The sequence below is a fragment of the Notamacropus eugenii genome, chromosome 7, assembly GCF_028372415.1.
Source record: "Notamacropus eugenii isolate mMacEug1 chromosome 7, mMacEug1.pri_v2, whole genome shotgun sequence".
Taxonomy (NCBI): Eukaryota; Metazoa; Chordata; class Mammalia; order Diprotodontia; family Macropodidae; genus Notamacropus; species Notamacropus eugenii.
In genome coordinates this window covers 94,130,452-94,155,467 of record NC_092878.1, presented here as the reverse complement: position 1 = coordinate 94,155,467, position 25,016 = coordinate 94,130,452, and the positions used below count along the sequence as shown (strand labels likewise).

Below are 25,016 nucleotides of genomic sequence, written 5' to 3'. Positions count from 1 at the left end.
ATAAGAGTCTCACAGGATTCCAGATAGGATGGACTTAAATCTGTGTCCAGTGTTTAGCACTCTAGCAATTAGTACCTGACTTTAACAAGCACTTAATAAATATCTACTGACCTCTGTCCTTGTAGGGAATTGCCACATTGTTGTTGTGTTTGTCCTTCATTTTCAAAGAAAACCATGACTTCAGAGAAATGATGACATGACTTGTACCTGACTTTGTTTTGAGGGAGGGAGGGCTGTGCTGATTACCAGCCTCACTTTCCCCTCCTGAGCCATCTGGATCTAATGGCCAGATATTCATCAGGATGACTGGAGATGACCCAGGATGCACTGGGAGACCTTGTCCTCTTTAGGCTAAGACCTATTCAGGTAGTCACTTAGAATGAAGTAATGCCCATTCAGTGAACAGGCCCCTTTAGGAAGTAGTCAGGTAATGGCCCTTTTAATGAGCAAAAGAAAAAAGTAAGTCAAGCTGAGAGGGAAAGAGCAACAGTTACTACTGATAATCACTCTTAAGCCAGGAGGGTCCAGAAAACAGCCATTAAGTGGAGTTTGGACAGGGACCTATTGTTATGCAATGTATGGGTTTCAGAGTACACTAGGTATAAGGTTTTGGGAAAGCAAGAGAGTGACAGAGTGAGAGAGAGAGCGGGAGAGAGAGAGATAGAGAGAGCAAGAGAGAGAGAGAAAGAGAGAAAGGAAGAGAGAAAGAAAGAGAAAGAAAGAAAGAAAGAGAGAAAGAGAGAAAAAGAGAGAAAGAAAGGAAGAAAAACTATAAAGAAAGAAACAAGAAAGGAAGGAAGGAAGGAAGGAAGGAAGGAAGGAAGGAAGGAAGGAAGGAAGGAAGGAAGGAAGAAAAAGAGGAAGAAAGGAAGAAAGGAAGAAAGGAAGGAAGAAAGAAAGGAAGTAAGAAAGGAAGGAAGAAAGAAAGGAAGAAAGAAAGGAAGAAAGAAAGGAAGGAAGAAAGGAAGGAAGAAAGAAAGGAAGAAAGAAAGGAAGAAAGGAAGGGAAAGCCAGTAAAGCCCAAGTTAACTGGACATCCTCTGGCCATCCAAATTTATCTTCCTTTGGAGAGGAGAAGGAAGGGAAGGGGGAGACAGAAGGGAGAGGATGAGCTGAGTTACCCAGCTAACTGTGTCCCCTTTCAGGCAGCTCAGTCTACTCCCAGGAATTGCTACATTAATGAGATTACAAATGCACTGGTGTATTAGTGGATTAGAAAAACAAAGAAGACCATTGCAAGTACAAAGCAGGGGTTTTCTGATAAATGTTTAAACAATCAGCTCTTGAAAAAAATGTATGCACAATATACCTTTAAGTTTAATCTGCAGTATTAATATTTTCTCCATCCCTTTCTTAAATCTCAACAACCAACAAAACAGCAAATCAAACCCTGATTTGCGACATTTGATTTCTGAGGTATAAATGCCCACACTGAAAATTTAACAATTGGCTCTCATAAGCCATTTCAAACTGGCTCCAGCACACCCCTGAATTCATATAGAATCCCCCTTCAAAAAATCATAGATTTAGAGCCATGTGATCCTATGAGACCATCAGTACCTATCGCAGCAGGTTTGAATGGATGAAACAGAAACACAGAGGTTAAGTGACTTGTCTAGGGTCACACAACTAGCATGTGTTTGAGGCCAGATATCTATCTACATCTTTCTGACTCCCAAATCCAGAGTTCTATTCATTTCTCTACACTGCCTCTTAGAAGAGAATATGAAAAATATTTAAAGGTTTTAGATAACTGCTAGTTCAATATGAATCAATATTAAGAGGTGCCTGAAAAAGAAATGAATGGAATTTTACATTGAGTAAAATTACAACGACCAGAACAGGACAGATAATCCTATTGTACTAAAACAATAGTCTGTCTTTTGCCCCTTCCTCTTCTACATTTTATAAATTACTTGATGTCATAGAAAATTTGCTCATCAAATTTGTGTATAACTTGAAGCTTGGAGAGATACCCAGCATCTTTGGTGACAGAGTAAGGATCCATAAATGTCTCAATAGGCAGAAATGATGGGTGGTATAGAACAAGGCAAGATTTAATTAGGAAAAAAAATGTAAAGCCCTGCACTTAGGTTTAATAAATCAACCACACAAATAAAGGATGGAAAAGACATGCCTAGACATCCACTCCTATGAAAAGGACTAGTTAGTTTTTATGAACTATGAGCTAAATATGAGTTAACAAGGTTATATGGCAGTCCCCAAAGCTAAGGTAATATTGGGCTACATTAAGGAAGAGATTATCTCTATTAACTTTGCCTCAGGTCAGATTATACATTGATTATTGTATAGGAAATTGTATTTCAAATACAAATTATTGTATAGGAAATGATATACATATTTCCAAGTACTAAATTTAAGAGGGCTATGAACAAGAGAGAGTATTCAGAGGATAGTGCTTAGGATGGTCAATCAGTTAGTCAATAAGCATTTGATAAGAGCTTACTATGTGCTGTAACTGTGTTAAGTGCTAGGAGAAAAAAATAAAACAGATCCAATCACCCAGGAGCTCACATAACTAGGCACAAAAAGATATTTGCAGAGTAGTTGAAAGTAATCTCTAAAGGAAGGAGCTAACACATTGGGGGAGGAGGGGTATGGGAGAGATGGAGAAGGAGGAGCAAGGCTTTTCCTGAAGGTGGAATTTGCGCTGTATTTTGAAGGAAGCCAGGAAAGGGAGGAGGCATCAGGGAGGAAGACGAACATCCCAGGAGTGGGAGACAAAAAACACAAAGTCAGGGAAATAGGAGGTGGAGTGCTCTGTTATAGGAATCAATAGGCCAGTATAGGGAGATCGTGGAATGTGTGTAGGAGGGTAATGGGACAGAGGCCACTCCTCTGTTAGTTTTGGTTCAATGTTGGGATGAAATAGTAGTAGGTAATTCAATCACTAAAGGAGGTTAATGTAGCCATAGCATGGAAAGTCTATTCAACGTTGATATCTAATATTTAGCATGGAGAGAGGCAGCACCCTTCACCTCCATATAGAAATGCTATGTTTGGTATCAAGGCAAGCTTGGTGGTAACTCAGGTGTTCTAGGGATATTTGACAAGTGTGAAGGTCCCTGACTTCCTTCGGGTTCACTCTTTTATGCCCATAGATGACTAGGAACTAATGTCAATATAGCCAGAGGCTACAAGAAAACTGCATTCAAGCATCATTTTTTTGTATTAGCCCCCTGAGCAATCAAGACCCAGGCTTTATCACTTTTCTGGGTAAAAAATATTGCCTGATTCATGTGGTAAGAAGAGAGGGAAATGCTGGTAGATAGTGGACCCATCACAAAGGGATTACAGTGTAAGACTGAAATATAGGCCTATGCCAGGTTATGAAGAACTTTAAATGCCAGAGGACTTTTTATTTGGTCTTAGAGGTAACAAGGAACCACAATACTTTACTGAGGGAGACAAGAGAAAGGGGTAACATGATCATACCTATACTTCAGAAGACTCAAAGCTATGTAATATCAGTATTGAGGATGTTTATCCCAAAGAAGACTGGAGGAGAAGAAAACATAATCAGTGTTTTCAAGTATTAGAAGGGTGACCACATTAAAAAAGGGTTAGACCTATTCTGCATGACTCTGAAAGGGAAAGGGTTCAGTGCTGGAATGAAACAGAATACTAGTAAGTTAGTCAATCATTAATAAAGGAGTATTATATAGACATACCATGGAAGTCTATTCAACAATGATATTGGGCATTTAGCATGGATAGAGGCAGCACCCTGAAAGAGAAAACTAAGACTAATGAATGGAAAATGATCAATAGGAAAATAAATTATAGCTGATTATACTGAGTAATTTGATAACAATTAGAACTCTCTGAAAATAGAATGTGCTACCTGAAGAGGACATAGATTCCTGTCACTGAAAATGTCCAAGGCAAGGATAGATTCCTGTTAGAAGCATTACTAGGGTGGGGGAGAAGGGAGAGAAGGATTTTGCAATAGGTACAAGTTGGACTAAGTTAAGAACTTTTCTATTTGTATTTTAAGATTCCATGAAAATTTTAAAGCCATTACTCTGCCATAAGAAAGGTGAAATCCAGACAAATTTGAAGGTCATGTCTTTGACAGCTATGTGATTTTTCACTCAAATGATGGAATTTCACATTGTTTCAGGAATCTCTAAGCAATAAATCAACTGGGAATTTCTGTCATATTAAGTCAAATAACATAAATTTAAGAGCTAGTTTCCTTTTTTTTCAACTTTTGTTTATTTGTTGAAAGTAGAACCCTGGAAAGAGCCCTCTAGAAATACACTGGAGGATGGACAATAAAATGTCTTATGTAAAAAAAAAAATAGTATTTAGATGAATTTGGAAAACATAGTATTAACTAATTGGATGGAGCCATTACAGTCTATGAAGTAACATTCATTTAATTGAGTTTTTAATGCACATTATTTACCCAAAAGACCTTTCTAGCTCACTCTGAGACTACTTCCTATCATGTTAATATGTATTTAGACAATTTTTAATCTATGTATTATTCACTTGACTGGATTCTGACAGCCTCTTTGCAAGCATTAGGGTCTGTCATGTAAAAATGTAACCTGGCAATATGTATTCTCCAGTAATTTTTTCAAGTAAAGATTCTCCTAAAATATCTTAGATAAGCAGTTAGGAAGATAACCACATAGGAAAGACAGAATGGAAATGCCATAGACATTAAAACTTTAATTTCCTAATTAGCTAAACTAATTAGATCCTGTATTACAGTCACCTCTAAAATGTCTCAATTTTGTGCTTTGTTTAAAAAAAGGGGGACATTTAAAATGACAATTTTTGTATTTACATTTCTGTGATTCCCTATAGGCTAAAGTAGTACTTCATTTGATGAAAATTATAGTAAAAAATCAAATTACAAGGTGTCCTGGGATATTGTTTCAGTTCACAGTAAGTTTCTGAACTGGCTTCAATATGTTAGATGTGCTGAAACACCTTTAGCACGTTTGTGCTGGTGGGAAGCCTTAATAATAAAGGATTAAATTAAAGTCTTATCAAATGTGAATTTTATTGAGCCTAACGGTAATTCTTTCCCACAGCTTTGAAAGTGGATTGTACCCAAAGAGCTTCCTTGGAAAACCGGGGGCCATATGGAGTGTTTTACTGACTTGCCACCCTCCTACAAGAATACTATATCTTCTGTCTCTCTTACTTAGATTCCTTCCTACTTTGTCTTATGATGAGTTAACCCTATTTATATAGTCTTGAATATATGCAACAATCAACATTGGTAAATGCATCCCTCTTGTCTGATCTCCGAATTTAAATTACAAGTTCTTCGTGGGTAGAGATGGTATGTTCTACTCAAAATAACTTCCTGATAAATAGGAAAATATGATCTAAGCAGAGGTCAGAGATGGCCCAGAATAAAGGCCAGTGATTCTCAAATGAGCACAAAGGAATACTCTTCCTCAACTCTTTTGATTTTGCTGTAAGTCCATATCCATACATAGTATAATTTCATGTAACTTTTATAGCAATTTTTGCAGTACATGCAGCAGGTGCAACATAGAAACGCAATTCTTAACCTTACATGTAATACAAATCCACAGATATAATACAACTACATTGTCAGAATTTTTTATGAATAGGTCCCACCATAGTTTGTATTTTAATAAAACAAAGATTTTGAAACTAATCTATTCCCTCTACTACTCCTATCCTCGTAATGTGCCTAATAAAAACTGGCATTTAGATGCCGATTATACATTATGCAGAAGATAACAGATGAGCTTATCAGCTGTTTTACAATTGCAAGGGGAAATTTATTGATAAAATTGTACGGCATGAACTAAACTGACTTTTACCAGTAATATCTGACTATATCAGTTTTCTGACTTCCTACCTGATTTTCCTAATCTTTATGGCAGTGTGAAATTAATGACCTGTGTTACATTAAAACAATGGATGTTGTTTAAAAGGCTGGATTATTTTTTCCTTTTCCTTAAACTTTGGAAAGAGCTTGTTCACCGAATTAATATTTTAACCCAAAATACCTATTGCTTGCAACAATTGCTTAAACAACACTGGTAGTGGAATGTACTTCTTGTGCCATCTTGAGGACATCTGGAGAAAATAATGTTTTATTGAATAATTAGAATTTCACAATCCTTGGTATTTTCTGATTTAAAAATATTCCTAGTTGGTGGTGAATACTATTGCTACCAAGAGCAATAGTAACTTGCATTTGTATAGCATGCTTTAGAATTCAAATGTTTTCCTTTGCACTATGCATTTTTAATTAAAAAAAAAAAACTAAGCAATGGGTTGGATAAAATTCAGACAACAGATAAGGAGAATGACATTGGACATATAATGTGGATAGGGATTAATTATTTAAAGGTCTCAAGAAAGAGAAATTTAATTTTTTAATAAGTAAAAAAGCAACAGATGCATCTCATATCATTGTTTATGTTTTCTTTTCAAATCAGATGAATGAAATTATACCAGGTTGTCGATTACTCTCTAGTCTCATCCAACTGTCTTATTAAATCTATTCCTAATACTAAAATAAATGCTGGGTGAGATAGTCATAGAATGAGAATCTGAGGGTTATCACTGGCAGAAATTATTTTCATTTTCTAAACTAGGCCTGCCTGCATCAAGACCCTTAATAATGTGATAGGGGATGAGACCCAGAAAACAGAAAAGAGAGGTGCCCAAGCCCAGAACAGGGAGGATGATAATACTTTTAGTTTTCACAAGCCAAGATCGAAAGAGGCATGACTTGTAGGAGCCTTCCAGTTCTGTATAACCTTTAATCTTTTTTTTTTCTCCTCTCCTTCTGCTTCCCCACATTTACCTTGGTACTAAGCCTGCTTCTTCTATCATGTCTGACAAGCCAGCCAACCAATGCTCACCATCAGAACTGTACTAGAAATGTACCAGTAATATTAGTCACTGGAGAAATAAGACCCAGAGACATATACCCTATGTCCAAAATAGCAGCTGCTACGTGAAGAATGTCTTGGAGTTCATCGAAAGCTTTCTTTACAACAATCATGAAAAAGCATATATGTGATTATTTCCGTTTTACAAAGAAGGAAATTGAAGTGCAGGGAATCTAAGTGGCTTGAATTTTCGGTCCAGACCTATGATTTCAGTGGGGTAGGGAATAGGGATAAGAAAGCCCTGGGTGAGGAAACTCCCTTTACCAATGCAGATCTTCAATTTATAGTTTTAAGGAGGTGCCTGGAGAAGTGAGAGATTAAGCAGCTTGGCCAGGATAGCACAGCTCTAATGTGTTAGAAACAGGACTGGGACTATCTTGACTGGAGACTGGCTCTCTGTCTTATGTCATACTGCCCCTCTACTGATCATTACTCAGATAGTAGATGGTGGGGAGAGATTCAAATCCAAGTCTTCTGAACCTGAGTCTAATGTCCTTTCCACTCCATCATAATGCCTCTCCATCAACATGCAACCAGATCCCTAATGAGAGTACATCATAGCAGGAATATAAAAATTGGGTAGCTCAATTCATAGTAATTCATCTAAAAAATAGTAAAAGTGGGGCACAAAAAATACTAGGTTGGCTGCCCTGGTAGATCAATCAATCAACCTATAAGCATTTATTGAGCACCTTCTATGTGCCAGGAATTGTATGCAGCCTTATTGTACTAGGATGGCTTAGGGAAAACCAAACCCTTTATATCCAGTTTGCCAAGATATTTCATTCACCCCACCTAGAACCCAATTAATGGTTCTCTTTCTCTCTTTCCAGTGACAGTATGTGCAGATGTCGTATGTGAACCTGCCCACAGTTTGATTGCCCCATTTACTGTGATCGTATTCACAACCAATAATAATTACGGTAGTTGAAAGGAAAGGATTAGCCTTCATGTAAATCCATTCATTCCACATGCATCAGAGCATCCCACGGCTGAGCTGTTCATCAGAAGTAGGACCCCCTCACAGTTTTCCACTCTTTGAATCACAGAATCTCAGCAGTGATGGAAGGGACCTCACTGGCATTGAGCCCAATCTATAAATGAAAATATAATGTACCCAATAAGCAGTCATTCAATCTTTGTAAGAAGCTAACAATAAAGCTAACATTCATATAATGCTTACTATATGTCAGGTACCACTCTAAGGACTATACTCATTTGATCCTCACCTTGGGAGGTCAGTGCTATTATTAACCCCATTTTATAGAAGAAAAAATGGAGGTAGATAGAAGTTAAGTGATTTGTTCGGAGTCACATAGCTAGTAAGTGACTGAGGCCTGATTTGAATAAAGATTTTCCTGACTACAGGCCCAATGCTGTATCTACTGAGTCACTGAACTAGTCCCAGAGCTGCCTCTGTCTGCAGACCTCAAGGTAGGGGAGGCCCATTCTTCCCAGGGGAAGCTCACTCTACTTTTTAACATGTATAAAGTTTTCTTTATATGATGCCTCAATTTTCCTTTTTGAAACATCTATCCATTGCTTCTGGTTCTGCATTCTGGTACCAAGCAGAGTAAGTATAATACTTCTCCCATGTGACAATTCAAATATTTTGAAGCATCTATCATATCACTTCCAAGTATTATCTTCCCCAAGCTTAACACTCCAAGTTTCACCAACCAATTCTCCATGAGACATAAGCTCAAGGAACTCTATCTAGAGGTCAATCTAAACTATGTAAGCCATGCAACATGTTAGACAGCTGCAGCCAATGACAGGACTACATTTACAGGTTGGGATTTTTCTGTAACCTCACTAGATTCATCCATTTTAAGATCAATAACTCAGTTACTAAATATATCAAGCTAGAGGAGGATGGCAGTGTCTGCATGTAGTGAAATGGGGTCTAAACCTTGGCATATCACCTCAGCTTTGGGAAAAGCCAGGATTCGTGGATACCAACTTAGATTCTGGGTCACTGACATCAGAAAAGCAGAACTTGTCCCTGCCATACAAGAGAACCAAGAAATTTTTCAAAGTCTGACATATTTTAAAGACAGTAGGAAGTAAGTTGGTTACTTAGAAAGAAGCAGATCACTGATTTATGGAGGTGATCTTTGGGGGAGGGGGATGTTCCAGCTAGTGTTAAAACAGTCCTGAAATCCTTGCACATATAAGTATCACATAAAAGCTCTTACCATGCAAAGAAACTATCCCACACGCTTGCAAAAAACAGGCTGTCTATTTTGTGATTTCTTTTCCCTTTCAAAGCTGTCCTTGATCCAGATTTTGATCATGTCTAAGCACTGGCAGAAAGAGGCAAGAAGAGGGGAAGAAGGACATAGTATGGTTAGTCGTGGGAAGGACATATGATGATTTGCAAAAAATCACTACGGATGGCAGTGTGTGCCTCATTTCCCTGGGGACAATTCTTCTACAAGCCCTAGTTTTGAAGAGCAAGTTCACCTAAGACAAGCATCCTTAATATTTTTTTTGTTTGTTTAAATCATCGGCTTCTTTGTTAGGCTGCTGAAGCCTATGGACACCTTTTCAAAATGTTTTTAAAACCTTAAAATAAAATACATAGGATAACAAAGGATATAACATACTGAAATACAATTTTCAAAATTTTTATTTTAAAAAAGTATTCAGGCCCTAGGTTAAGACCTAGAAGAAAATCTATTAAAATTCTAGAGTGCATAACAATTAATTTGAAAGTAATTACTCAAATTCATTCAGGAGAGGAGTGAACAAGGAGGTTGATGTTCAAAGTTAGGTAAATACTGATGCAATGAGGATATTGTATTACTCCCATGCCAAGGAACCAACTCAGAGGGCTGCATCTGACTTCCCTAGCTTAGGGCTGGTAGGTTGATGCTGGCTTGCCGACTAACTTGGGGGAAAGAACTGTAGGTAAATGCATGTCTGATTGAATGAGAGCACATACTGGGGCAACATTTGTTATAGTTTTAGCAATATTTTTTTAGCTGGAAGAATGTCAGATTTGTATAAAATCTGGAGGAATAATACTTTCTTGTCCTTCCGATAAGATTCAGCTCAAGCATCATCTCTGTAAGAAGACTTTTTGAATTCCATCGATGCCCAGCTAAAAGCAGTCAGTAGGTCCCTCCATGCATTTGACTGGCATGCCTGTTGGATATCAGGTAAGTACTTACATTCTAATTCATATCATAGTTTTAGGAGTACATGATTTCTTGCAATTCAATTCAAGAAACAGTTATTACAATTTTCAGAGGCAACTAGATGGCTAGGCTTGGAGTTAGGAAGATTTGACTTCAAATCTAGCCTCAGACACTTACTAGCTATGTGACCCTGGGCATGTCTATTTGAAGAAATGACAAACCTTTCCAGTATCTTGACAAGAAAACTCCATGGACTTTATGGTCAATCTAGACAGGAAGAGTCAGGCATGACTGCACAACGACAAATGGGCATAATACTAGGAACAAAGGCTATGCAAAGATTTAAAATAACTTACAACCCTACCCTGAAGGAGCATGTAGTATGAAATAAGTGTACAAACCAGGAAAAGTTTGCTAAGAAAATTTGAGGAGAGAGATTAGTTTTGGTTGGTACCATTAGGGAAGGCTTCAGGGAGGAGGTGATCTGACCAAGGCCTTGAAGAAAGAAAAGGTTTTTAACAGGTACACATGGGGAGAGGTAACAAAATGCAGGTATAGGAAAAGTTTGCATTGAAGGATGAGTAAGGAAGAAAACCAGACAAATAGGGAAATGGTTTAATTGAAACAAAAGGCACAGCATACAGAATGCCAGATTATATCAGGAATCCAAGTTCAAATTCCAGGAAGGATATTAACTGCCTGGATCAAATCACTCCAGCTCCCTTGATCTCAGTTTTCTCATCCATAAAAGAAGGAGGTTGGATTAGATGGCCTTCAAGGTACCTCCCAGCTCTAAAATTGTTACATGAAATGAAGATAGAAAGGTAGGCTGGAGCTAAATTGTGGAGAATCTTAAGTGATGGGCCACAGAGTTTGTATTTTATTCCATAGGTAATGGGAAGATGCTGGAGGTGACTCCCTGAGGGCAGGGCTATATCCTTTTCATTTTTGTTTGCCCAGCTCTCAACATAACGTCTTTTCACAGTAAATGCTTAATTAATGTTTGCAGAGTTGATTTGAGTTGAATTAAAATAATGACAGTGGTGGCAAAGATCCAGGGACTCCTAGGGGCAAGGGGGATAATAGGAAAAATATGGCAGGAGTCACATTATTTTCTTGGGCCAGGCCTGACTGACCATTCTAGTGATTTAAGCTCAGGACTGGGATGAAATGAAATGACACTATCTAACAATTAGCAAAAGCAGGTTTACTTTACAATAATGTGAAAAGGCTATTAAATAGGGACATAGCATCTGTTTTAGGTACTTAGCCTGTTTTCCTTATTTTATATATTGGCACACTAGTGAAAAGCATGGGCCAAGGCTCCCGATTCCTCAGGCACCAGACTTTTGGACTTAGGCAAGAAGGAATTTATGTTAATGGTTCAAGATTTAGTCTCTTGAGCCAATTAAGCCTCAAGGATGATTCATTGCATTTTAGATGAAAACTGGCCTAACTCATGAGGCTAGGAGCTTAGTAGATATTGATCCTGCCAGATGGGGCAAAGGAAATTTAATAAATATTTATTTAGCACCTACAAAGTCCAATAGATTGGACTATGGATGGGAAGAGTAAAAAGAGTAATAAGGCATAATCCCTAACATTGAAACTCTTCTAACTTAGTATGGGGAGATTTTAGGATAAATATAACTAGTGACAGTCAATGACAGAAAAACTGTATTATGAGAGCTCCAAGGATTGAAGATTTCTGAATGGGCAATTTGCCTAGAAGGCAGCTAGGTGGCTCAATGAATAGAAGGTTGCCCTGGAGTCAGAAAGACCTGAATTCAAATTTGACCTCAGATACTTTGTAGCTGTGTGACCCTGGACAAGTCTCTGTTTGCCTTAATCCACTGGAGAAAGAAACGGCTGGGGGGGGGGAGGGGGAGGAAGGGTGGCATTTGACACTGGGACTTGAAGATAGAATAAAATTTCAAAAGTCAACCAGTACTTATTAAGTATTTTCTAAGTTAAGTGCTAAGCACTAGAAATTCAAATACAAGCAAGACAAGCCCTGTCTTCAAGGGACTTGTATTCTAACAGAAAGAAAACATAAAAAGAGAGCTGAAAAGCAGGAGAGGGATGGAAAGAGAGCAAGAGACACAAGGTACCCATACTGAGACATAATAGCAAAGTCCAGGTGGTCAGGAGTAGGACTAGAAGAGAGAAGTTGGACAAGACACTTCCTCAAAATTAAGGTTCTAGGAGGAACTCATCAACAGGATCAGCAGACCACGGGGCAGAGGGATCTTCCAGGATGGAAGAGCAGCTGAGCCATAGAAACGAAGTCTAGAGAATCAGGAGTAGAACCAAGAAAGGATATGTAAGGCAGAGATTTAATAGAGATTTAAATGTATATTCTGGTTATAGGGCTATAAGGCATGGAGGGCATGTAAAAGGCAGTAAAGGGAAGAAGGATATGTTCGAGGAATATTGAGTAGGCTAGACTGGTTGGTAAGTAGGGCATATGAAAGGAAGTATATAAAGATATGCTTGGAAAGGTAAGTTAGAGCTAGGCTGTAGAGGGCTTTGAATAGAATTTTTAGATTTTCCAATATTTTTCATTGGGTAATGAAGAAACATTTAAAAGGTTTTTTTTGTTTGTTTGTTTTTTAAAGGGGGTGGTGACATTATCTACAATGTGCATGAGAAGAAATGACCTGGCTGTGTTGACTAAGACAGAGAAGGAGAAACAGAGGGAGAAAAGTCAATTATGAAGTTTTCACAATAAAGTACAGACAATGAGTGAGCAGGGTCTGAACAAGAGTTGACAGTAAGACTCTAGGACAGATGGGGCTATGACACAGATGGGAAATACAGAATGTGGGAGAGGAGGGAGAAAGAGTAACGACAGTTGATTCTGAGGTTTCAATTGTGAGTGTCTCTATTAACAGAAATGGAGAAAACAGTAAAAAGAGCAAGTTTAGGGGGAAAGATAATGAGATCAATTTAGGAGATGTTGAGTGAGTGAGGTATTAGAGACATCCAGATGGAGATATCCAATTCACAATTAGAAATTTGAGATTAGAGTTCTGGAAGATTAGAGCAAAACTCATAGAAACACCACATGAACTAATAGAGTCCAGCTCTTAGTTAGGAAACCCTGAGTTCAAGTCCAATTTCTGACACGCAATGACAGTGGCACCACTTAACCCTTTGGTGTCCCAGACAATTCTAAAACTGTAAAGTACAAAGTAGGTAATGTACATTGGTACAAGGAGTTTTCTAATTGGGAGCTCCCTATACTGATGAAACCCCAGATCATGTCCCATCCCACAGTATTAGACATCATCTACGCAAAGATAGGAACAAAGATATAAAAGAATAAGTCCAAGAACAACTACAGTATGTTTAATAAGTGAGAGGGATTAGAAGAGCCAAAGAAGAACCACAGACAAAGAAGGTAAAAGGATAATCAAATCAGATAAAAAGGAGAATATACAGAATAGTAGGATCAATCGATCCACAAACAAGCATTTATTAAGAGAGAGACAGAGGGAGACAGAGAGATTAGGGGTTTGGGAATATTGAGGCAGATTTGGAACAGGCACTGCATAGCATTTTATAAGGATACAATAAGAGTTAAAATTATATAAAAGGAAGGATGGAAGTGATTCAAAACAACTGCACAGTGAAATTATGATTCTCAGAAGCATAAGCCACCTGGAGAATTCAAACCTTTTTGAAGTGTCCTACCTCTAATCTAGTTATGGAGTACCTCTGGCAAATTACTGATCACAGAGGGCTTTGAATAAAAGATGATATTTTTGTTTAAAAAAAACTTAAAAGCCTCAATTTTCCAAAAGAGAATTCCAACCACCATTACCCTAATGCATCAAATGAAAGGTTTGGGAAGGTTAGAAAAGATCTTTGGGAGTTTTTGCACATGTTGTTTTCATAAGCAATATTAACAATATTTTCTCATTACTTTGGCTTCAAAACATTAGGAAACAGGGCCAGTTTATTAAAAAGCAATGTACATTTCTGTTTACTTCTAAGTTCTACTTAGCACACTTGGCAGAATTATCTAGTTATCAAAAAATAGTCGGGATTCAAGTCTGCATAAATGAATTGTGTGCCTTGTTGATTTGATTTATAAAATTAACTGATTTTTTGGTTGTGAGATTTATTACAAATCCAGATTGCCTCCACCACCCACATGAAAACAAGTGTCCATTCTTTAGGCATTAAGCAATTTTGTTTAAGGAATCCATGCTGTCTGATCATGGATATTTAAAACTAATATCCTCATCTGCGTGATGGATAGAAACAAGAATATTGGAAACACCTCACCAACCCTAACCTTAAGAGAAGGAATCATGATTATTTCTTACATTCATAATGCTTACAAGCACTACTGATGGGGGTATAAAAATAGCCAACTGTACATCATAAGCATAATGGTTAGGAAGAACAAGAAAATGTAAGGTCTTTCTCATCCTAGAGATAAGTTTATACATTCATATGTGGCTCTGCATAAGTGTGTGTGTGTGCGTGTGTGTGTGTGTGTGCATATGTCTGTGTGTGTACATAAACCGGAGTGAGATTCATCCAGTGGGGAGAGATTCATCATGAGGCTGTGTTCTACCCATTGTTCTTTGATTTATTACAGTAATTTGGTTTTCAAGCTCATAGAATACTGACAGTTTACATATATTTATGTCTGTCAGAGGCTACTAGCTCAATACTATTCTACTTGTGATAGTGCAGTTACTTATACTGGCTGCAGCCTGATAGGATGTTGATATTCTAGAAGGCACAGTCAGTGATTTAAGACCTAAATTGAGCCATTACACCACTACTGGTGCTCCAGCTGTCACTCACAACTTTATGGTTGGAACTATGCCTACAATTCCTCTATCTTGGGTTTAGTAGTGTTTTTGAAGTATAAATTTGAGCATGACTCATCAAGGTAACTACCCAAATAGATATGGGCATTATTACTAGCAACTCTAATCTCAAAGATTCATATTTACTGAATTTAAATTTAATAAAAATGAAAATGTTGACCCCCATAGCATTAACTCTCTAAGCAACATTTGTAAAGTTCCTAGTGCACAGGACTTAGTTATTGCCCTTCATTCTCAAAGAGGACCAAAATGATATCATTATGCTAGAGTCAAGTTTCAGTGTGTCCAACTGTAGCTTATCAGACCAATACGAGCTCATAATGCTGTACCACAGGTCAGGCACAAATAGTCCATGTGAACATTTGGGGTATATTCTCTAAATTTGTACATCCTGTGTTTCCTTTGAGCTGTTTCAATTCTACTTTGCTCATAGAGCACAGTACCTTCTCTGATATGAGCATGCCATGCTGAGCAGTCCTGTGCCAGTATCTCCCATTTCACACAAGCAGTTCCAAAGTTCTTGAGATTTTGAGATGTCCTTGTATCACTTTTTGTTACCATTATGTGAGCACTTGCTCTGCGTGAGTTCTCCACAAAACAATCTTTTTGGCAAGCATACTTCTGACATTTGAACAATGTATCCAGCCCTTTGGAGTTGCTCTCTCTGAAGCAGAGTTTGAATGCTTGGCACTTTGGTTCAAGTAAGGACCTTAGTGTCTGGTACCTTATCCTGCCAGGTGATCTTCAGAATTTTCCTAAGACAATTCAAAAGATTCAGTTTCCTGGCATGGTACTGGTACACTGTCCATTCTCATTTCTATTGATGTGGCCTACCATTCCAATACCATGGTTGATTACTACCTATACTATGATTAAATGGATGTAAGACAGTGAGTATAGCAACAAAGAATGAGTATGAGCTACTTGCAGGTTAGCTATGTTGCACTGATGTACTAGGTATATGAAGTACCATAAATGGGAAATTTAAGGAGGAGGAAGAGTGAAGCCTACTTCCAGTAGTAATAAATTTGTCCACTATTTAGTTTGAGTCTCATGGCAGATTCAGTTGCTTTCATATAGTCACTCAGACACAAGTGATTTTCTGAGATTCCAGAAGAGATCATCAAATGTTGGGATTCTCTATGGTGATGTACTGACACTTGGAAAGAGAAATAGAGAATCTGTTTTTTTGGTGCCTATTTTCTTTGCTTTACCCCCAGTTGTGTTTGGGGTGGTCTTATTATAATTAGCACCATCTGTTTGGTAAAGACAAGGAAATGGCAGGGGCCAATATTCCATTTGTCTATAAGGATTAAGTTTTTCTGGGACACTATTAATTCAATTAAATGTTTATTATTAAGTATGCAATAAAACAAACTAGGTACTGGGGGATACCAAAATGGAAATAATTCCTGCCCTCAGGGAGTTTATTTCCTACTTGATGAATATGATATGTACAAAGATAGTAGAAGAGGGGAATAAGCATTTACATAGAGCCTAATATGTGCCAGGCATTGTACCAAGAAATTTTTCAAATATTATCTTATTTAATCCTCACAACAGCCTTGGAATGCTAGTGAGATTGATGGGTTTGAAATACTGGACTAAGTATTTTTGGTTTTGTTGTTGGTTTCTTTTTTTTTTTAATTTTATGCTAGAGACAACTGAGAATCACTGAAGACTTCTGAGTAAGGAAGCCACATAGTCAGACCAAGGATATGCTGGTAAATGTTTTACAAGTAGGTTTCAGGGGAAAAAATGTATATGCATAACATACTCTGAAGCTTAATCTGTGTTATTAACATTTTCTCCATCATAAGATAATCAACAAAACAATAAATCCGATCTTGTTTTGTAGAATTTCCAGATGTCTAAGATATAAATGCTTATACGGAAAATTTAACACTCAGCTCTTGTAAGACATTATGAGCTGGCTCCATCCTGCTCTATTTTAGAATTATCAATTGGGAATCTACATGGAGAATGATTTCAAGATGGAAACGATGCTAAAAAACAAATTAGGAGTCAGCTCCACTCTCCCCGGTTACTAGTACTGGGGCCAGCCCTGCTGGGCAAATCCTAATGTAATGTCTATGTTTGTATATTCGTATGCATATATTTGTCTTGTATATACATACAAGCTAAACATATTTTATTGATTTGTATGTATGCATATAGCCAGACCTTCCTGGGGATGTGAGGATCTGAAGAGAAGCAGAATTCCTCTAACATTACTCATACAACAACTGCAAGAAAAAGTATTTATAACTATTTTACCTTCCATACCACTTATAAGCTCTTTCTCAGAAGCTAAAAAAAAAGAAATCAGTTTGGGATATTGTCTGAATTTTACTAAACTCTTTATCTATTAATTGCATTCTAGGCTTCCTAAGGAAAATTTCTTATCCTTTTGGATGATTTTCATTTCTCTGAATCTTAAAGAGTATAGTCATGGTACACTAAGTCAAAAATCAGGATAAATGGTCTCATCGTTTAATAGCAGTTTCACTGAAACACATATGAGTATTCAAAGGAATAAGACTTCCAAATGAATGATGAAATGGCTAGAGTTTTGTTTTGGTTTGGTTTGGTTTTTTGAGAGGTGAATATTTCACACATACACATGTGTGTGTGTGTGTGTACTATGTGTATATGTGTGTATATATGTATGTACATGTATGTGTGTATGTATATACATAACATTATGTATATTGTATATGCATGTGTGTATCATCATCATCATAGCAGATCAGACAGGAAAATGGAATCATTGGTTCTGACTTCCCTGCACAGCATTCCAAGGAAACAGGGAAAAGACTAAAGGATTTGTAAACTGGGATCAGCATGTCTCACTAAGTATATACCTGATATTTTAGCCTGATCTACTCTTAGTTTTCCTGGCTTGTCCATTGGCATCTTGCTCTAGTTTGATCCACAACTAGAACTAGCCCCAGTCTCTTCTTCTCCTTTGTCCTCTGAGCATGACTGCTAGACATGTTTCTACTGATTTCTCAGTTGGCCAATATGGAATCCATTTCACCATTTTTCCATGTGGCTGCCTGACTTCTCCTTGTATATTTCCTTCAAGGTGAATGGAAACCAAAAAATATTCAGCTTTTTCAATGCAATGTCAAACCTTTGGTTCTTCTTTGTTTCACTGACATTGTTTTTAGAGGTGGGATAGCATATCCATGCATGTGTATGTATACGTGTATATATATATATATATATATCATGCATATATATGTGTTTATATATACATACATATGTTAATATATGAGTGTCAGAGAGTGAGAGACAGAGAGAGGAAATGATAAAGAAGAAATTGAGAAACTCAACTTACTATGGGATAGTAAGAAAGTTAGTGACAGTGAGAAAGTAATTTAACCTCTCAGTGCGCTAAGCAACTGATTAAGACTATAAATTGCAGCAAAGATTTCATCTATATTGGTAGGAGCCCTTTCCTCATATAGAGTTCCCCATATTCATGAAATCATAGGAATGGTTAAGATATATAAAGGGAACATGACAAAAAGGAAGACTTTCAATACAGTGTCCATAAATGGTCTTCCCTTAAATAACCCAAACAGTACCCTGTGCATAATGGTGGTAGTGAAAGGATTTGAACTAGTGGGATTAGTCTTTTTAACTATTATTATGGTAATGGACTTTAAACTGTTTATACCAGTCTTAGAAGCAAAGACCTCAGAGATTTGGAAGAGGAGCAGGTGCAGAAGAAAATGTTCTCAGCTGTTAGCAAATAAATAGTAGCTTAGATGTGTAAATGGGAAAGGTAGCTACTTGGAACATCTCACAACTATTAAGAAGTACTTAAAAATGCACATCTTTAAGGTTTGGTTTTTGGGCTACTTTTGAATTTACCTTAAACATTGTCATAATTAATGATTTAACAGTTCTCTTATGTTGATGTTTTACATGCACACACACATGCACGTGTGCACATGCACATGCATATATATGTGAAAATACATACGCCACAAAAGTCCTAAGATGATACATGCCTATGTGTCATACATGTATGCATTCATGTATATGCATATATATATAGTTACGTGTTTATGTTGTTCAGTCATTTCATTCATGTCTAAATCCCCATCTGAGGTTTTCTTGGCAAAGATTCTGCGTGGTTTGCTATTACCTTCTCCAGTTTATTGTACAGATGAGGAAACTGAGGCAAACAGAGTTAAGTGACTTGCTTAGGACACAGTTAATAAGCATCTGAGGCCAAATTTGAACAAAGATCTTCCTAACTTCCTGCCTGGTTTATTTATACTTGCTTCTAAGTTTGGTATAAATAGTTTAAATCTATTACCATAGTAATAGTCAAAAGACTAATTCCACTAGTTCAAATCCTTTTACTGCCACCACAGTGCACAGGGTACTGTTTGGATTATTTAATGGGGAGACCATTTACAGATGTGGTATACAAGCACTGTTTATTTCTACTTGTGCATCATATACATACATCATACATGCATACATACACTTAAAGAGGTAACCTGCTATATTACAAAGAGAATGAATGGGTCTTGGAGTCAAGAATGCCTGGTTCAAGTCTTGTCTCTGAAACACAGTTGAGAAATTACTTATCCCCTTATTCTTTGCCTAGGCAAATCTCAAATCCCATGAATTGTGATGAATCAACAAGCATTCATTAAGCTCTTTCCCTGTGCCAGACACTGTTATGCACTGGGGATGCAAATTAGACTGGACTAGATTGAAAGAATAAACAGAAAAGCAAAGTCCTAAAAAGTAGCACAGTACTGCAATGTAATTTGTGCAAAGCTGATGAGATTTTTCCAGTTTCCCCATACCACTAGAGACAACAATATACTGTCATGAACTTTTTTTCTCCCATTACTTCCTATGTAAAGCATATGCATTTGTCTATGTGTGAATGCAAACTAACTTTTACAAATGTACAATAAACACCTCTTGAAGAATATATCTTACATTCCTATAGGGTTTGAAATTAGTCTTGGTCTTGAGGAAAGCCTTTTTTTTCACATTATAGTGATTGATGAGCGATTACCAAGCTTGCTATCCTTTTGGGATATATTACCTGCCCCTCAAGATGATGATAAATCTCTACCCCTTTTGCTTTTCAGGAAGAAAATGTTGTTAATAAAGGTTTGAGGTATTGTGAGCACCTTTCACAGTGCATCTGAGCAATTACTAAGAGCCACTTTTGTCACCTTGACATTTCATACCTAGGTTTCTTTCATCTAGAATAGTCAATAATCTAATAAGTAATGTACTTATAAAGAACTGAAAATTTATATACATATATACACAAACACATATACAAATACATGTACATATATAGTTGGTTTAAAACAAGTGGGGAATGTATTGCTCAAATATCTATTATAAAAACACTCCAACAACCAAATTGGGACATAATTTAATTGGGAGATTGATTTAGAATGCAGTCTTCGATAATTTGTAGTTATTATATCATAAGTATACTTATGAAAAAAACCACGTGCCATTAAGGAACTTTTGCCATCCTTCACTCCTAAGAGGTAAATAGATGGCAAGGAAAGCCAAAATTAACCATCACCTTAACCAGGAACATATTTGTCCAAAAAACATTTTGTTACATCTGATATAGAGACAGTGGCTGAGATTTTTATTAACTTGAAAAGGTGTCACTTTTTCCTAACAAAGACACCAGAACCCACAATTAGTTCTTCCAAATATAGCCCATGGGTTACCAGGGAGCTCTGTGTGTATGTAAGCAATGATGATGATAACCAGTAGGGAAGGTAGTTAGGAAGCCTGCCTGGGAATACTTATCAAGAAGGCTTCTGACATTTGGGGGTTTAGAACCAGGATAACAAGGCTGATAGGAGAGCAGATCATGCACTATAGATTATTTACTCAGCATGTGATCACACGCTTGAGCAAAGGAGGGAGAAGCAAAGGAATTTGAATTTTAGCTAAAGTTTAGAAGGAAAAGTGAGCCAAAGAACTACACTTGCTGACAAAAAAAACCAAAAAACTTGGTGATAAGACTCTAGCTAAGGTTCTGTGTGTAAAGAGATCTGCTTGAAGATCCAAAGGCTTTTACATAAACAAAAGTTCCAAATATTATTCCACACTTGGGACCATGTGGCCAATCAAAAGGAAACATTGACAATAGAACTTCTTCCAGGAAGGTGGAATTTCCTTAACTTTGGTGCCATTTAACAAGCAGAGAAATTTTGGCCAGGAATTGGAAGGAGTAGAATCGAATACTTGTACTTTAATAATCATAGTTAACATTTATAAAGTTATCTTATAACTTTATATAATTTATAAATTTTTATAACATTTATACATTTTTTAAGGTTTGCAAACCTTTTTATGTTATCTCACTTGATCCTCACAATAATTCTGTGAGGTAGATGCTATTATTAAAACCATTTTACAAATGAGGAAACTGAGGCTGGGAAAAGTTAAGATATTAAAAGTAGTTCGGTTGTTCAGTCACATTCCACTCTCTCGTCCTCCTCTATTGCTCAAAGTCTCTCCAAGTTCATGTTCATTTTTTTCCATACTACTGTCTATCCATCTCATTTGTTATTTGACTAGAGTCATATAGCTACTTACTATCTGAGGCAGGATTTGAAATAAACTCTTCTTAATTCCATATCCAACACTATCCATGAGGCCACCTAGAAGCCTCTGTAGGAATATGGTTATCAAATGTAGAAATGAAGGAAGAAAAAAAAATTTTCTTGATTTTTTTAAGACCACATGGGGTTGGGGAAAGTTTGTGTCATGAAGGATCTTCGTTCAAGCAAAATAAAAACTCTAGAGAAACATTAACTGACTAAAAGGAACATGTTTGTGCTATCTCTGAAATACTGTTCATTATTTTACAACTCTTGGATAGGGTCATCATTCTTCTTGCAAGAAGAATAGTGACATGTAAACACACAAATACATATATACACTCATATACACACTAACACAAGACACAGTAAAAGTGTCTAAAGGTCTCTAAATCCCACAACATAGAATTAAACCTTGCCTATAAAGGAGTAAAGAGCTAGGCCTGAAGTCAGGAAGTTCAAATCTGACTTCAGAATCTTACTAGCTGAGTGAACTTTGGCAAGTCACTTAACTTTGTTTGCCTTACTTTCCTCATCTGTAAAATGAACTGGAGAAGAAAATGGCAAACTACTCCATTATCTTTGCCACCAAAACCCCAAAAAGGGATCACAAAGAGTTGGACAGGACTGAAAATGACTAAACATAATGGAGTGAATCAGATATGGGAAAGAATACATCCACAGCAGTAGTTGTGAATGTGAACTTTCCAACTGTGGTCCCAATGCTATATTTTCATAATACACAGTACAGAGATGTTCACTAAGTCACTGTAGTGCTGTTATTAAATGTACATAGCATATATTTCCCTAGATTCCTCCAATATTGCAGATCGAAAGGTCATGGTAGTCCCTTGGATATATATTGATGGAATGCAACCACTTTATATGCAAAAGCAAAAGTAGATAGGAAAGAAAATTGGGTGAGAGGAACCTCACAGATTTTTAAAGAAGAGCAAGTCAAAAATAACTTTTTTAAAAAGTCAATTTTCATATTTATTTTCATGAAATTATGCATGCTATTAGCTATTAAACTCTACACCAAATAGAAACTGCTGTACTTTTTTCTTTCAATAAGAATTTAAGCATGATTCTATCAGTCACAGTACAAAGGGAAGCCTGTTATTATATTCTACTAGGAATTTTAAAAAAAAATCTAAGCCTTTTATGAAAGTATTAGGGATTTTCTTTAGTCACTCTAAAAAATATGGTAACTTAGTATTCTAAGTACCACAAAAGTGAATGATATTGGCATTATCCTACATTCTTAACTAAAATGGTATAGGCAAGACATTCTGGGAACATAAAATGCTGATTATGATCTCTTGTATCATGCTATTTTAATTTACAGACTAAATTTTACAGGCTTTTATACTGAGTTAGATGCATATCATCACTGTCCTCTAATTTCACAGCTTAGCATACAAAACAAAATGAAATTCTCCAGGATTACAGAGTACATAATATAGGTTTTGGTCTAAATTAGAAACATTTTCCTCTTCTCTCTGATTCAAAAGTCCACTAATCTATTTGGAAAATATTTGAGGAGCTAACTGCACTCACTGTTCATGATGGGGCACCAACCTATTTAAGCAATTTGATTACAACATTAGAAGCACTGAATTATTTAAAACAAATACAAATACAAAGGAACTATCCCAAGACAACGTAAGCAAAGTTGGGACAATATGGAGGCAATTTATGATTTTTAGGAAGAATCTCTTCTTTAACATCTTTTTAACATTTTTGTAAACTCCAGAAAGTACTTTTTCCTTATATTGTTGAAACTGCTCAAATACTATGACTCCACTGACCCCTTTCATGCTCTACACTAGACTCAATTTACTTCCTCTGAATTCCAAGACTTACTATGAGTAGATCCCCTATCAATTATTGTCTTCATTCTGAAACACTTTGAACCTACTCTTCTGAGCCAATCCAATCATGTTCCAAACTCTTGTTTCATCAAACATCATGTGGAAATAATGTCATCAAAAACAAAAACTTTGTTTGTCCAGCATGCTAACACAAAACTTTGAACTCCACCGTTTGTCACTGCGAATTTCTAGCTCCATTCAAAATTCAAGATTTACCTGCTATGTGGGGCCTTTCCTGATCTCCTTAGACACTAGTAGCCCTCTTTCCAAACTAGTTTGCTCTTATTTTATAAATATTTTCTATTATTAAAATATATATATGTGCTTTCTCCCCTACTAAAATACAATCTCCTTGAGAGCAGATAATGCTTTGTCTTTCCATTCCCACCCAAGCATTGTGCCTTGTACACAGTAGGCACTTAATAAATGTGTTTTGGTTGACTGATTCATGGTAGTCACCAAATAAATACTTGTTGAATTGGCTACTGGCCCCAGATGGCTCTGGAGGAGAAAGTGAGGCTGGTTGACTTTGCACAGCCCTCCCTCCCTTAAATGCAATTCACTTACATGTCATGACATCACCTTCCTGATGTCAGGGTCTTCTTCAAGAACTACGGTCAAATAATAACTCTGTGAGTAGTAGTAGGTGCTGTCTCACTGGAACTGCTCAGTTGGGCAACAGTTTTCTTTCTTTCTCTCTCTCTCCTTTCTTTCTTCCTTTTTCTTTCTTTCCCTCCCTTTCCTTTCCCTTCACTTTCTACTGTCCACATTGGATATCATCCCCTTACCTGCTGGTACTCTGCCCAAGGAGTATAAATTTCGATCAATAAAACCTCACAAGATTCTTGGGGTTTATAGGCTACATTTTTTTTTCTTAAAGACCTTGCCTTAAACCCAGACCATTTTGGCTCTCATTGATTGGTCAATAATAGGTCCCAGGCCAAGCCCCATTTAGTTATTGTTTGGGTCCTGATTGACTCACGGTGAATAAAAATAGCAATTGTTTCTATTTTGGCCAGAAACCCTGAGGGTCTTCCCTCTCAAATAGTTTCTTTTTTTAACTAGGAAATAGAGTCCAGTCTCTGCCTCTTTTCTTACTTAGCCTTAATCATTGAATGGGCATTGCCTTGTTCAATCTGGGACCTGTGAAAGACTTTAGCTTAAAAAGGCCAAGGCTTCTCACTGCATCCAGGGCCATAGCCACTGGTCTCAGATGGCTCTGGAGGAGAAAGTGAGGCTGGTGACTTTGCATAGCCCTCCCTCACTTAAATCCAATTGCTCGCATGTCACACCATCACCTCTATGATGTCATAGTCCTCTTCAAGGAGTAAGGACAAAACAACAGTTTGTTGATCTAAATTGAACTCAAACAGCTTTAGATCTTATTTTCTACATATCATTAATTATTTTCCCCATTCTGCTATTATTTTATTTTAAATTTTAAATTGCAAGATCTTTTAAAAATAATTAAATAAAAAGAGAAGGCATTGTCAGTATATCTCACAATTATAAGTTGGTCCAGGTACACTTTCCATATTGCTTTATAAACGGAGCTCTACATGTTGTAGACCAAGACTGAAAGATTGCTGCAATCATGATCTATAGAAGT

General features: G+C 36.8%; 1 long non-coding RNA gene across 1 annotated transcript; it reads right to left on the bottom strand.

Annotated features, from left to right (window-relative positions):
* Positions 1–5,567: 5,567 nt before the first annotated feature.
* LOC140513216 (uncharacterized) lies at positions 5,568–24,621 on the bottom strand. The gene is made up of 3 exons (XR_011970116.1): positions 23,975–24,621; positions 9,119–9,226; positions 5,568–8,014 (listed from the first exon to the last, which is right to left on the bottom strand). It is a non-coding gene; the product is annotated as an uncharacterized lncRNA (long non-coding RNA).
* Positions 24,622–25,016: the final 395 nt, after the last annotated feature.